We start from the raw sequence: 12171 nt of genomic DNA, 5'->3' as shown, positions 1-12171 counted from the left end.
GAAAAGGGTTTTAGGAAGAAATTGATGGCAGATTTACTCTCATGGTTATAATAGTTGTAGATATTTTTTTCTCCAAAAAATAATCAATACAAGTTTATATTTAAAACATATCTATATAGAAAATGCAATGTTACTTGGGCTTGATCTGTTTTTCTGAATTTGGCACTCTGCTGACTACCTAGAGCACCATGAGTTGGAAATAAACAAAATTTGTATACAGATGTAAAGTAATACAGTGAGCTGTCAGCAGATCTAATGGGTACTATATTCACAAAGTGCACAGATGTCTTTGTTGCCATTCCTTTGTCTCTTTAGAATCATTTATCCCAAAATCAGATAGGATGATATATAGTTTTGCAGTGTATTCACTTTCAACTGTGGTAAGATCTGTATTATGTATTAAATACAAATAAGGCTATTCATATATTAATTTTTATTTTACTCCTTACATCCTATTTGGCACTAAGAATTACATAAGGATTTATGCAAAATAATCACACACACACACACACACACACACACACACACACACACACACACACACACACACACACACACACACACACACACACACACACTACCTGTAGCAGACCGACTAAACGTTCCACTCCTACCACACGCTCACCTCCACCTGCAACTCCTTTACAGAAACTCTTGAGGATATTGAGAACTCTCTTCCTGAGTCCCAAATTGACACCCACCCTCAAAACCCACAACTCCCGCTCCCTCCCCACTCAAAGTGACTACCATATCCATTTCCTCCTACTCATATTTCCCCTACACCTCTTCCTCCTCCTCCCCCTCAACACAGCCCATCCCCCCACAGCCCAACCCCCTTCCTCCAGCTCCACCTACATTAATCCTCCATCCCCTCTATCCCTTCCACTCCCTCCTGGGTACACAAGTGAATCCCTTATGTCACAACTATGCCCTTCCTCAGATCCTCCATCTTCGTCGTACAATCAGGAACAGTAAAACAAATAGCTGGCGAAATTATGTTTCCTCAATTGCATCTACATTATCTCAGCTGTTTGGCGCCGGATCCATAAACTGTCAGAGAAACCCCCACCCTTTCCAGCTTCTCCATATTTGAGATACTCCTATCTCTGAAGCTCTCCCAAGTCGTTAATGAACTAGGTGACTACTTCAGCTAGGTCAGTAGTAGTTCTTATCTTTCTCCACACTTCTCTTCTATTAAGATCATCAGGGAATGAACCTCCATCATCTTCACCCTGTCCTCTGGCAAGTCCTTTAATGCTCCTTTTTCTCAGTGCTGCCTTACAGTTGTGCCGCGACACTCTTGAAGGCCCTGACGGTATTCACTACTGTATGCTCCGACACCTTCCATCTCCCTTTCTATCCTACCTATTAACTATTTTCAACCACATATGGATGTCAGGAAGTTTTCTTTCGCATTGGCAAGAAGCTCTTATCCTCCCCTTCTTGAAACCTAATAAATCAGGTACCCTCCCTAAAAATTACCGCCCCATAGCTCTAACTAGCTGCTTGTGCAAACTGCTAGAGTGAATGGTTAACTTCCGCTTAATGTGGTATCTTAAATCTCACAATCTTCTCTCTCCTTCACAGTTTGATTTCCGCCATGCACGAAATACAGCAGACCTCCTTGTTTATTTCGAGACATATATTACATCTGCATTTGCACGCCAGGAAGCTGTATTAGCCATATTTTTTGACCTAGAAGAAGCATACGATACCATATGGCGGTACCATATCCTCCAAAAATTGCCCTTCCTATGCATACACGGAAACTGGGTGTTTTATAAAGTCTTTCCTCTCTAACCATACTCCAGCGTCAAAATTGCCTATTCCACATCATCATCCTTTCCTCAGTTGAAAGTGTCCTTACAAAAGCAGAGTGCCTCATCAACACTTTATCTCCTTCTTGCTTTAATGACATTTTCACGGATTACTACCAGGAGCCGATCAAACTCATATGTTGAGATTTAAACCATCTTCGCATCTAGGACATCCATACCAAATCTCGCAGTTCCTTCAGTCTGCCAACATAATCGGCATCTCCTAGCAAGCTAACCTTGGCTCCGCTTTCTACCTCCAAATGTTCTCCACTCTTTTCTCTCGGCCCATCTTCCTTATATGGGCTCCATTCCAAACCATCCTCTAACAAATTCCTTGGCGTTATTTTTCTACCACCAATATTGTCATGGCGAGACTATATCTTTTACATTAAAGAAAAAAAGCTCACCGCCACCTCCGAATCTTACAAACTCTTGTCCCATATATGCCTGGGGCGGTCAGATGCAACTCTCTCCATCTTCATGTTAACCTTATCCTCTGTACTCTCGATTATGGGTGCCATATATACTCTCTGCCTCAAACCTCCCTCCTTGCTCATCCTTGATACAATCCACCACTTTTGGTCTTAGGGCCTAACTCTGCACTTCGCTCCTATCCAGTCAAATGCCTGTACAACTGGAAATCAGCTGCATCTTTTGACGACGTACCCTTCTCCCTTCTCCGATGCTATATCGATTCCCCAACTTGCAATCACAAATTAACTTATCTCACGATCCTTAGCTTTCATCTTTACTCTCGTTTACCCTACTTCGTTTTCTCCATTTCGCAATGGATACCATCCTCGTGCCAGTTTACCTTTTCCCTATTCCGGACCTCTTCCTTTTTCTGTACAATGTTGTCCCCCCCCCAATCCCTGCCGTTATGTCGGGGGGGGGGCTTAGGAGGCGGAGGAATGGGACCCATGATGGGGAACTCCCCAACTGGGACTCAGCCCTCGACCAACTTAATTTTAGCATGGTTCTTTATTTTCCTTCCGACCTTTCGTTTCTGTCCCGTCACCAAACCTTCTACTATCCACCTCTTAGGTGTGATAGGGGGGGGGGCCCGTTTTTGCTGAGAAAGGATGAAAGGCGACTTTGTTAGCAGTCCTGAAACGGCCTGAGGGAGCCATGGCCACGGATTTCCCCGGATTAGTCATTCTAGCCCTGTAACCTCAAGGGGACCCTGAGGGGTGGATGTTTTATCCCAACATAACCAGGCTTATTACATGGCCAATAATGAAAAACTTATCTCCACTATTAGGGGCAATGAGGCTTGCCCCTTACAAATAGCCCCAAAGATGTAAACCACGATCCCTGACCCAGGTCTCTCCTTTGACCACGGCTCCGAACACTGCCCAACAACTACCCCCCATTCAATTCGCTCTACTAGTACAGTAGCCAACAACAATCCTTAAGGAAACATTTCCACTCCTCCAGCACGCTCAACTTCATACCTCTACCCCCACAACCGCCAACATCAACCACCCCATCCTCCCTATTAATACACGTACAGCCTTAGTGCCCACCTCCCCATAACCATACTCCCTCAACATACTCCGAGCGTCACGCCCCAGCCTTCCACTTACCCCTATCACGTACAACAATATTGAATACCCTCTCGCGCAGCCCAAAGGGACCGATTTCGTGATCCCTCCACAGCTCCCTACTCTGACAACACCCTCTCTTTCCGCAATGTCTCAAAAACAAGTAGGTAAAGGTTAGTCTCTATTCCGTAGCCGACCCGACCGCTCCCGTCTTGTCACAGTAAACATCCGAAAACCAAGCTATAGCATTAACAAAACCTAACGACATATATGGAACCCCATCCTGCAGGAAACCCATCCAACCATCAATACTTGCACCCGGAAAACAGTTTCAACCCCCAGCAAATGCCCAATCTATGGACAAAAGATTGGTCAGTTGTGGAGGACCTAATTGCCTGTCGCACAGGACTATGATGCAACGTCAGTACAAATTCTATCTCATTCCCCCCAGAGGTAATCGAAGAAACCCACTAACATAGCAAAATACCTTCCGTAGACATCATGACCCTTCCCTTAACGTCTATATAGGAGGAGAATCCCTCCCTGTCCGCCATACAACCTCTCCACGTCAGTGCCAAAAATTGTTGGCGGTAGGACACCCAGCCAAACATGCCGTTCCACAAGCCAGATGCCCACTATGTGCCCAACCGGACATATCCGATCCTAAATTGCCCTGCCCAATCACGCACTATTTGCCAACTGTGGCGGCCCCCATAATGTATTTAGTGGCTGTCCATCACCTACAAATTGAGTCTGAGGTAGAAACTCTAAGATTCAAACTGGACTCACACTACGTGTAAGCCAGACAAGAAAGCACGTGACGTGGTTCTCTCTACTCCTACTCAGTAATACTGCTCATTCTACCAATTACCTAACCCACCCACCTACATCTTAAAACCCCTATTTCTACCTCCTACCTTCCCCAGCCAAACTCTTTTTGCCATCTAAATCCAGACACTACATCTCTACTAAGTATTCAATCACCACCACAACCCAACACCTTCCCCTCTCCTCCTCGCTACTACCCGTAACAGACAGAACAAACGTGCCAAACCCCTCTTCCCTACCACACAATCACTTCCACCTTCCTTTACTCCTTTGCTTGAGGACACCAGTCCTCTCTTCCCCCCATCACAAGAAAATCCTATACCCCAATAACACTCCCAAACAAACTCCTTAGAAGAAACCATTGAAAATATCAAGAATTAACTAAGAAAACTGACACAACGCAAATCTTACAACTCATGCCCTTCCCACACTCCAAGTAACTGCTGATATCATCCTCCTACGATATCCCCCACACCCTATCTCAACCCCCCCTCCAACACAGCCTCCCCCCCACGACCCAACCCCAACCCCTACCCCAACCCGCCCAATTATCCACTCCCACCAGCCCCTCATCCCTTCCACTCCATCCGGATACACACGTGAATCCTTATGTCACAAGTATCCCCTCTCAGACCCTTCCATCTCCTATTAACCCCTCCTAGTAGAACACCAACTCCCACACCTCTCCATATCAGAACCTCTCAGTCCTTTTCCCATCCTCTTACGGCTTCCCCCTCAAAATCAGTAAAGTATAAAATCCTTTCATTGGAATATTCGCGGTTCCGCTCACAGACATGGACCTTCGTCATATCCTTTCCTTATAATCCATCTTATTGTATGCCTAAAGAGACCTTTCTAACACATCCTCAATACCAATCCCCCAATTATCATTGTGTCTCGTCCCACATTCCCTTTATGTCTCATCAAATACTATCAAATAGAATCAAACACCTTATGTTCACACCTCCCTTTCAAACCAATGCCCTGCACAGTTATCCGTATCTTCCTCATCGTTGGATCACAGTGATATCAGCTACTCTCCCATCCCACCCCATTTTGACTTTGTGCTTTGAAAATCTAATTCCCAACTCAACCACCTTTCCTCATAGTTGGGACTTTAACTGCCGCCACACTCTATGGGGTGATTCTATCACAAACTCCCGAGTGCCGATTTACTAGGGCGCTCCTCCACAGCTGACCTACTATACTAAATTCAGATCGCCCCAACACTTGATACACGCACGCCAATCTTTTCATGCATGACATCGCTCAGGACGCCCCTTCCTTCATTAGATTGTCCACTGGTCAGCTTAGACCACCTTCCCTATAGTGACCACTTTCCAGTTCTCCTTTCTCCTATCCTACGTACCATCCTAACTCCCCACGCTGGTGTTTTGATAGAGCTGAACTGGCCCTACTTTCACTTCACTCTCTGCTATATACCCCTCCATCCTCCCTACTCCATTTCAGAAATGATACATATCACAAATACAGTCTAAGTAAGATGAACATACAGCTATCCCTCGAACTCAAGACCATACACCTCAAATGGTTCCATGGTGGAATTCTGTATTGCACCCTAAGCCTTCGCTTAAAACGTGCAGCCTGGAACAGTACGATACAAGAGAGGTACTCCAAATCAAACTATCAGCCCTTATCTTCTTTTTAAAAAGCATTGCCTATCCTCGTCGTACAATCCGGCATAGTAAAACAAATAGCTGGGCGAAATATGTTTCATTCAAATGTACAGCCTCTATATTCTATCTCAAATGTTTGGCGCACGAATCCATAAAACTATCAGCAAAATCCCCCCATCATGCCCCTGTCCTCCAATTCGAAATACCCTTCATTTATGACCCCTCAAGTCGCTAATGAAATGGGTGATTATTTTCCGCTATTGTCAGTAGTTGTCTCACCATCTTCACCACTTCTCCTTCTATAGACCCACCAGAGAACAAACGTACCCCAATTACCTCACCCCATCCTTGATGAGTCCTATAATGCCCCATTTTCTTATCTGAACTCACGGCTGACTACAATCGTGCCGTAAACACTCATGAAGGCCCTGACGTATTCCAACTACCGTAGGCTCCGGCAACTCCCATCTTCCTCCTTATCCTTCCTATTAAAAATTTACAACCACATTGGACAGTAGGAAATTTCCCTTCTAATTGGCGAGAAGCTCTTACCTTCCCTTCCTTGAAACCCAATAAACGGGGACCCTTCCTCAAGACTCATGCACCATCGCACTAACTAGCTGCTTGTGCAAACTATCAGAGCGATATGGGGTGAAACTTCCGTAATGTGGTATCTTGAATCTCACAATCTTCTCTTCCTCCACATCGGTTTCGCTCGTGCCAGAAGCAAGATGACCCCCTTGCTCATTTTGAGACCATATATTAAATCGCATTTGCACGCCATGAATCCGTACTAGCTATTTTTTTTTTTATCTAGAAAAAGCATAGATCGACAGGCGGGTACCATTCCTCCAACAATTGTCCTCTTAGGCATACGTGGAAAATGGGTGTCTCATAATGTCTTCCTCTTACCAACGCACTTTCCAGGTCAAAATCGCCTCTGCCACATCATCTTGCTTCCCCAAATCGAAGGTGTTCCACAAGCAGTGTGCTATAGCATTATGCCTTCTGCTGTAATGACTTATTGTCTCAGTTACCACCAGGAGCCCGGTCATAACTATATGTGGATGATTAAACCATCTATGACATCTGGAACATCCCTACCAAATCTCTACCAATTTCTTCAAGCTGACAATATCATCAGTATCTTCCTGGCCACAAAACCATGGCTTCGCTTTTATACTCTAAATCTTTTCTACATTCTTTTCTCTCGCTCACGTTGTAGGCCTCTACCCCCCACTCTTTCTTATATGCCACTCCACTCCAATGACGTTCCTCTGCGGCAAATTCCTAGGTGTCATTTGACTCCAAACTGTCTGGCGAGCCATATTCTACACATTAAATGAAAAAGCTCTCCGCCGTACTGCGAATTATTAAAAACTCTCTCCCATATTATCATGGGGCTAAGATCTCAAAATCCTTCAATCTTCATGTTACTTTGATCCTCTCACAACTCTTGATAGGGATGCCATATCTACTCGCACTCAATTCCCTTGCCCATCTTGATACAACCATCACGTGTCTCGTTAGCACTAGGCCTTTCGCTCCTCCCCAGTTGAGAGGCCTGACACTGAATCAGAATACCATCTCTATATCGACTGTCGTGCACTTCTCTCTCCCGATGCTATGTTCGATTCCACCAATTTTCCCTCACTAAAAAAATCCCACAACCCCTACTTCTTACTTAGCTTATATTCCACGATTACTATCCTTTTCAACATGCATGGATACCTCCTTCACATTACCTTATCACCCATCTCAACCTCTCCCTATTCTCTGCCATTCCGTCCATCCATGGGCATACCACACCACCATATTGCTCTTCTGTTTTTCCCGCCCGAACCACCAAAATCAAATATCTCCCTCCTACTGTCCTGCTCAACAACATTACTTGACCATGTCTCCACTCATTCCTCTAGTATTCACGTATATACTGAGGCTCAAATCCACCTCGGTGCTGGTTTTGCCAGTAATCTTCCAAATCTACTTTCAAATACTCCCCTTCTCCTGAATCCGGGGTCCTTACTAAGAATTGTATGCCACGCCTTTTGCTCTAAAACACATATACCCCCTTCTCTTCCCTTTACAATTTACGGACTCCGTAACTCATTAACTCTCATAAATAATTAACACACCACCAAACCCCTTGTTTGTAAGATTCCAGAACTGGTTTTCTACCTGTCCACACTGCCATAAACAGTCAAATTGTGGTTGCCCGCCATGTTGGCATCACCGGCAATGAACAGTGAGAGACACTAGCACGCCACACCTCTATGTCCAATATACCAACACGCTTCTCACCATATCCCAGGCCACGGATTATTACCCACCACTTAAGACCTACTTGTTACCGATGGTAATCTTTTGGTCCAAGCTCCGCACTAATAAAAACATTATGTAAAACTATCATCTCCTCCTGGTCAAGCTCATTCACGGAACAAGACGTGGGAGGACCGCTCTCCGCCGCTTACGCATTGGCCACACCCGTCCTAAACACACTCCTACTGATGTCATAATCCTTTTAGGGGTCGTGTGGATGGTTGCGTTTAGCACTTGGCCTCCGGTTTCATAGCCGGAGTGACCTAGGTTCGAGGCCTGGTCAGGGGGTTGTTATTGATAATAATTATATAGTATAGTATATATAGATATAGATTTATTTATAGATATATATATATAGATATCGAATATATATATATATTTAGTATATATATATATATTGATAGAGATATGTATATGATATATATAGGATTGTAGACTAGATAGATATATGGGAGATTATAAATATATATAGAGATATATATAATATATATAATATAATATATACATATATATAAAAAATATATATATATATATATATATATATATATAAGATATGATTATATATAGATATTATATAAAGATATATAGTAGTATGTGATATTAGATATTATAGTATAGATATATAAGTTTTATATATATCATAGAGATATAATAGAGATATAGATATAATATATATAGATCATATATAGTTTATATATATATAAGATATACATTAGATGTATATATATATAGTTAGTAGAGAGAATATATATGTAGTGATAGGAGAAGATATAAGTATTATGATTAGATACCCCTATATATATAGATATATAGTAGAGATATATAGAAGGATATATAGGAATATAAATAGATAGATGCCTATAGTGATATCTATATAAATTATATATATAGATATATAGAGATATGAGTAGATGAGAAGATAGATTTAATATATTTATATAGAGAATATAGTTATATATGATAGGTTAATATATATATAGAATATAATATAGATATTATATTATAATAGAATGATATATATCTTATATCTATAATTATAGATAGATTATATATAGATTATTATATCTTATCTTATATGTAGATAGATCTAGCATATGATATATAGAGAGTATGAGATATATATATAATATATTATATATAATATGAATGATATATATAGATATATATATAATATGATTATATATGCTATCTAGATATGAGATATTAGTATATATTCCATTATATGATTATAGATAGATAGGAGAATATATGATATATATATATTATAAGATATAGAGATTATAATACTATATATTATATATAGTTACAGAGTAAATATTATAGGAACATGTATGATAGTATATATATATATATTATATATGCTCTTATAATGTGATAGTATTAAATATAAGATTATATATGATGATGGAATACAGATTATATATATATATATTATATCTTACTAGATATATATTATATACTATTATATATATATATCAATATTAATTAGAGAGGATATAGATAGATAGTATACTCTATATAGATATAAATATAGTAAGAGTATATTATAGATCATATTATGATTGTATTATTGATATTAATATATAATATATAGTTATAATACAGATTTGATTATATATTAGTATAATATATATATATATTATTAGATAATATAATAGTATATAATATATTTAGATATAGTATTATATTATATAATCTCACATATATTTAATATATATATATGGATATATATAATATATATATTCTATATATATATATATATCTATATAATTATAGATATATATATAATATACATATACATAGATGATATATCCTATATATATATTATAAATATATTTTTACTATATATATAGATATCTTATTGTATAATATATCTGTATATATGTATATATATCGGTATATATCTGTATCGATGAATAATAGTATATATAGATATATATATATATATATGATATATACAAATAATATATATATTATATTATATAAGATATATATATATATATAAGATAGATGAGTGATAATCGTGTTAAAAATATATTATATATTGCACTAAGAGATTGATAGATAGGATCTAAATATATAGATAGTATATAGAATATTTAATATATAATATATATATATCGATATAGAATATTATATATATTACATACGATAGAGTATTATTCTTATACTAGAGTATATATATCTAAATATATAGATATATATTTTACATTTAGATATATGAGAATATAGTATAATATATATAATATATTATATAAAGATTGACATAGATATAGATATATATGATATATATTCGATATTTGCTATTATAGAGATAAGAGAATAATATATAGAGGATAAAGAAGATATAGATAGATATATGTACATATATAGATATATACAATAGAATAGAGAGATAATATATTACCTTATAGATATATATTATAAAATATTAATATATATATTATATTTACAGATATATGTATTTACATAATGATCTATATGTACATATATATATATTATATTATATATAGATATATATATATATATATATTATATATCTGACATGTATATTTACATTAATATATAATATATATTATATCTAGATATCTATATATATATAAACGAGATAGAGTATAAAATATAGAAGATATAAATAAATAGTAAAAATACATATAGAGATGTAGATAATATATATAATCTTAAATACATGAGAATATAGAGATATAGATATAATATATATTATATATAGAATATAATATAATATAATATATATAATATTATATTATAGATATAGGTAGATACAGAGAGATAGAGATATTATATATATATCATTATATATAGATATATATCTATATAGTATGATTAAGATGATATATATGAGATATATTAGAAGATTACATATATAAAGATTATAATATTAGAGTAGATATATAATATATATTATTACGATCTATACATAGATAGTAGATTATAGATATAGATAGATAGAAGATATATAATATATAATTATATATATATATATATATAATTATATAAATGTGTACTTATATATAATATATAATATTATATATATATGTATAAATATATATGATATATTATATATATATAATATCTATTATATATATATATATAATATATATATACTAAGATATATATATATATGTGGTGTGTGTGTGGTGTGTGTGGTGGGTGTGTGTGTGTGTATAAATATATATTATATAATATATATATATATATATATAGAACTATATATATATATATAAATTATATGTATAAATATATATATATAAAAATATCTATCTATATAGATATTAGTATAGATATAAATATATACTCTAGATATAAAATAATATATATTTATGTATATATATAAATGATATATTATATATATATAACAGGGGAAAAACTTTCCATAATAGGCAACTCAAAAGGACCCAGCCAAAAGCCAATTTTGAGAAGTGCCAAGAATCCGGAAGTTGGGGTTCAAGCAACGCTTCAGTCGGCCGCGGAAAATTTGCCTATAGGGGAGTTTCCCAAGTCCGGGATGGTAAGTGCCTCTTGTGGATAGTTCCATGCATATATAAGTTTATATATATATATATATATATAAGATATATATAATATATATAGATATATATATATGTATATATATAGTAATGTATAATATATATATATGTATTATATATATGTATATAGAATCTTATGATGTAATATATAATATATATAAACTATATAGTTATATATAGATATATATATATAAATATATAATCATATATATTTTTTTTTTTTTTTTTTTTTTTTTTTTTTTTTTTTTTGTCTTTGTTTTTTTTACGGTCAGGTCTGGTTGAGCCGTCGTGGTCACAGCATGAATACTTAATTGTAGTGTTTCTTGGAGTTGAGTACGGTTAAGAGTCCCCAGTACCTTTCCACGAGGAGTGCGCTGTTACCTTTTAGTAGTATTCTCTCTATTTATCCAGGGCTTGCAACCAACATTACTTGGGCTGGCTTGGCCACCCAGGGGGCTAAACGTAGGCAATAGGAGGT

At 36.6% G+C, this 12171-nt stretch overlaps 1 protein-coding gene across 1 annotated transcript in view; it reads left to right on the top strand.

Moving 5' to 3' along the window:
• The window catches only part of LOC119574361 (ras-related protein Rab-7a), a 23805-nt gene extending 23381 nt beyond the window's left edge, over positions 1-424 (top strand). The window contains exon 6 of the mRNA XM_037921567.1: positions 1-424. This exon is cut by the window's left edge and continues 1798 nt beyond it. The gene's annotated coding sequence lies outside the window, so the exon portion shown is untranslated.
• The last annotated feature ends 11747 nt before the right edge of the window (positions 425-12171 follow it).

Source organism: Penaeus monodon, chromosome 6 (genome assembly GCF_015228065.2).
Source record: "Penaeus monodon isolate SGIC_2016 chromosome 6, NSTDA_Pmon_1, whole genome shotgun sequence".
Taxonomy (NCBI): Eukaryota; Metazoa; Arthropoda; class Malacostraca; order Decapoda; family Penaeidae; genus Penaeus; species Penaeus monodon.
This window is presented reverse-complemented; position numbering and strand designations above follow the sequence as displayed.